Source organism: Rana temporaria, chromosome 4 (assembly GCF_905171775.1).
Source record: "Rana temporaria chromosome 4, aRanTem1.1, whole genome shotgun sequence".
NCBI classification, from domain to species: Eukaryota; Metazoa; Chordata; class Amphibia; order Anura; family Ranidae; genus Rana; species Rana temporaria.
This window is the reverse complement of record NC_053492.1, coordinates 223,080,833-223,085,354: the sequence shown is the minus strand read 5'-3', so window position 1 is coordinate 223,085,354 and position 4,522 is coordinate 223,080,833. Positions and strand designations below refer to the sequence as shown.

The window sequence follows — 4,522 nt, the reverse complement described above, 5'->3', positions numbered from 1 at the left end:
CCTTTTGTAAATAACCCCCTAAGTGCCTCATTTTTAGTAAATCTTCCCCAATGTTTTTTTCCCCCAGAGGCTCTATGTAATGCTCATTATCTTGGAAAAGATTACAAAATTACTTTTGCTTCCTTTGTTTGTCTGTCTTCTGTCTGCTTAACCAACAGAAACTTGCTCTACACTTCTGTTGTAGATAGTGTGGGAAAACTGCAGCTTTGGAATGCCACACATCCGTGACTATCCTCTCTTGTGAGGGGGTAGATCAAACACCAGACTGCCCATTTCAGGTGGGATCCCACACCTACCACTGACCTCTCTGCTTCAATCATTAATGCTTCTTGCTGCTTAGCCTTTGGATACTCTACTATGCTGCTGGTGTTTGCCTCCTATGCACTAGAAATACAAACACAATTCAATTAGTTACCTGCTATTTATGAAAGGTAAGTTAGTATAACAAGAAGCAATATCCAATAAATGCCCAAGAAAATAGTATTATAATATCATATATTACATCACTATAATGTGACTAAATCAAGTACAGTGTATTTTACCTTGAAATGCAGCATCTTTCTGTTATGAATTATAATGAATACATACTACAGAGAAATAAGTCATATACTTCTATAAAGTGGCCAAACACAATGGCGAATAGACATTACACCACTGGATAAATAGCAAGATTACCATTAGTATATCAGTTATGTTCCAGAGATTGTCAAATGTCCTATTCAGGATGAAAATCAATACCCATGCAACATACAAACCTAACAGCAATTTTCTTTTTCTTTGTATTCTCAGCAACAATACTCACAATCTTCAAGGTCTTTTTGGCAGACACTTGTATGGGCTTACATGATCTATGGTAGTGGTTCTCAACCCTGCCCTCAAGAACCCCTAACAGGCCATGTTTTGGGAATTTCTCTTAGAAAAAGTAGCTATCCAAAATACAAAGCCATTGACTCTGATTTAAAGCAACTGTGTAAGATAAAGGAAAACCTGGGGATACTTGATGACAGGGTTGAGAACCACTGATCTATGTGAAAAGAAAAGCTAAAAAACAATCTATACCAAAGTTTCTACAGAAAAACTTTTTTTCTTACAGTATTTTTTGTCAGTTATCATATTCACCAATGCTGTTTTGATGTTTCTGTGTTTTGATGTTATTTCTATGTATTGCTCCTGTTGTAAAGTTATATTCCCATGGGGAATAGACCGTAAGGCTGGATTCACACCTATGCAGTTTTAGTGCTTTTTGCATTTTGCAGATTTGCACTACAGAACGTGTTCCATAAGAAACCATGTTAAATGGACTGTAGTGCAAATCTGCAAAATGCAAAAAGCACTAAAACTGCATAGAGGTGAATCCAGCCTAAATCAGACTCTGCTTCCTGCTTTATGGTCATATAAAATGGCTTACCTTCACTGATCCACTTCTTCAGTTCTGTAGTTTAGGCCTGCTCCAAAAACAATACAATTCTTATCAAGTCTCAGTTATCTATAGACACAGAGGGGTAGATTCACGTACCTTTAGGCGGGCGTAGTGTATCTCCTATACGCTACGCCGCCGTAACTTTGAGAGGCTAGTTTGGTATTTTCAAAGATTTTGCCGCTGAAGTGTCGGTGGCGTAGCATATTAGGGTCGGCGTAAGCCGGCCTAATTCAAATGTTGAAGCTGTGGGCGTGTTTTATGTATATTAACTGTGACCCCGCGTAAATTACGTTTCGATCGAACGGCGCATGCGCCGTCCGTGGACGTATCCCAGTGCGCATGCTCCAAATGACGTTGGCAAATCGTCATGCTTTCGACGTGAACGGAAATTATGGCCAGCCCCATTCACGGACGAGTTAAGCAAACGACGTAAAATTTGAAAAATTAGACGCGGTTCCGACGTCCATACTTAACATTGGCTGCGCCATGTTTTTGGTGGTTTATCTTTACGCCTGAAAACCCCTTACGTAAACGGTGTATCTTTACTGTGACGGCCGGGCGTACGTTCATGAATAGGCGTATCTAGCTGATTTACATATTCTAGGCGTAAATCAGTGTACACGCCCCTAGCGGCCAGCGTAAATATGCAGTTAAAATACGACGGCGTAGGTCTCCTACGCCGGTCGTATCTTAGCAATATTTAAGCGTATCTCAGTTTGAGAATATGCTTAAATATACGACGGCGGGGATTCGGACTTACGACGACGTATCTACTGATACGCCCGTCGTAAGTTTTTATGAATCTACCCCCGAATATCTACTGACTTGACTTGCTAAATTTGCAGGTGTGAATATTCACAATGGACAGACATATATATTTAGCTTATGTAGATGGGAGGAAGCAGGAATCAGGCACCGCTTTAAATCAGGAGAAAACAATTGCAACTGACTTGGAGAAATGTAGCTTGACTAATATATATTTTTAAATTAAAATAGAAAAGAGGTTTATGATTACCTGCTATGTTCAAAAATATTGCCTAAAACATCTCTTTAGAAGTCCCTTACTGACAATGTAGCCTCCTTCAATCCTGCAAGCCCTGTGTTATGGGGCCACCTGTGCATGTATGCTCCAGAGCCGGGCTGTGTGCATACATAGACACACACAGTGCGGCTTGGCCTTGTCCCCATCTCCCTTCTGACAGCATTTGACTGACAGTAGCAGTAGCCTATGGCACCACTTTTTTTTTTGAAAAGCCTATGGTGTGTGAACACACCCAAAAACTCCACCCGGTGCAGAAAAAATGTGCACACACATAAAGAGTGTTCACAAAAACGTGCAGATGGGTGCAACGTCAAGTGGTCCTCCTGTGAAGAGGGACCCAAACCCTGATCCCCTGGGGCGTTAGGCTCCAGACGGGGACTTAGGTACTGTGGTCCGAGCAACCGAAGCCGACACGGACCCAACTTCCTCGGAGGGACTGCCGAAACAGAACCCTTCCAGTACTAGGTGGGGCTCCCCCGAAGGGAGACCCCATGAGAGCAAGTGAACTAAGCCAGAAGGCCATGTCCACCTACTCCCAAGAAGTTCAGGGCTGGCCCGAGGACCGGCACCCTAATAATCTCACAGTGAACAAAACGTGCACAAACAAAAATAAGACAAAAACGTGACAAACATAGGCTTAAATTAAATAAAGTGGGGGAAATGGATAGTGAAGAGGAGAGTGAAAGAAGTGGTCATTGTGTTTAACAATGACCAGGCCCTCCGGCCAGGAATTAAAAATTCCTCCGGTCCTAGCCAAAAGGCCCGGCCCAGGAGGCAGGTGCTAAAAAAAGTGTGTATCTGGTGCAGTGACCGTGGTATCTTAAATCAATGTGTCCCTCACACACAGTGATCTTCAGATACCCCTGGACTGCCACTCCAGGGGCACATGCACCATAGGCTTTTCCTTCCAAATCTAGCCCCCCGACCAGCCAGTGCAGCCCTCCACCCCTGCCAGCTAGAGAGCCCTTCAAGGTTTTCTTGGGGAGAACTGCCGCTCCAGTTAGCAGCCTCCGCCAATACTATCCCCTCCAGACCCTCCGTCAACCCGGCGGATTTGCATGGCCTTACCCCGTGTCTACTCTCAGGGCAGTACCAGCTCCTCCTACCGGATCGCTGACAGAGATAGCACTTACACCAGCCAGCCAGAAGGCCAGACTAGAACCTCTGCAAAAAGACCAAGACCAAGCGCAGCACCCATCCTCACCAGGAGCACCCTTCCAGATGGCTCAGACTCAACCATGGGCCGGCCCCCAGTAACTGTCGGGCAGCATGGCGTAGTCCCTGCTGAAACCATTCTTCCAGGTGCAATGACGTCATTGGATTGCATCCACCCTCCCCATGTAGGAGGTGCTTCAGCGCTCCGCTGACAACTGATAAGAACAGATACCACACCTAGTCCTAGCCAAAAGGCTGAGAAGTGACAGGGAAGACACCACGATCAGCACGGCCAGAGTGCAATGGCCGAGCCTCGCCCTGGGAGAACCACCTTCATGATCATGGTGTCTTCTCTGCCAGGAAAGCCTATGGCACCACTGCTGCATTTGTCCTGAAACCAGGAAGTAGGAGAAGTGGTTGTGCAACCAGGACAGTGCTGGGTCATGAGAGAAGGCATGTAACTGGTTAGGGGAGAGGGGAAACAACTAGTGGGTATTTTTGCCTTAATTCAGGCAATGCATTGGAATATTTAGCCAGGGATGTCTGCCAGGGGTGGGGAGGGTATATAGACTGTTGCCAGTTGTGACCTTAAGTGGATAAATCCCATATTTGTATGAACCATAAATTACCTTATCAGCAATACTTAAAGGGGTTGTAAAGGAAAAAAATGTTTTCCCTAAATAGCTTCCTTTACCTTAGTGTAGTCCTCCTTTTACTTACCTCATCCTTCGATTTTGCTTTTAAATGTCCTTATTTCTTCTGAGAAATGCTCACTTGCTGTTCTTCTGTCTGTAACTCAACACCGTAATGCAAGGCTTTCTCCCTGGTGTGGAGAAAGCCTCTTGAGGGGGGAGGGGGCGAGCAGGAGTGAAGGGCCTTTTAACTGGTTTATCTAATTCTGCAAT

At 44.8% G+C, this 4,522-nt stretch overlaps 1 pseudogene; it reads right to left on the bottom strand.

The window, feature by feature from the left end:
• Window positions 1-3,808: 3,808 nt before the first annotated feature.
• LOC120938505 lies at window positions 3,809-3,985 on the bottom strand (annotated as a pseudogene).
• Between the last annotated feature and the right edge of the window lie 537 nt (window positions 3,986-4,522).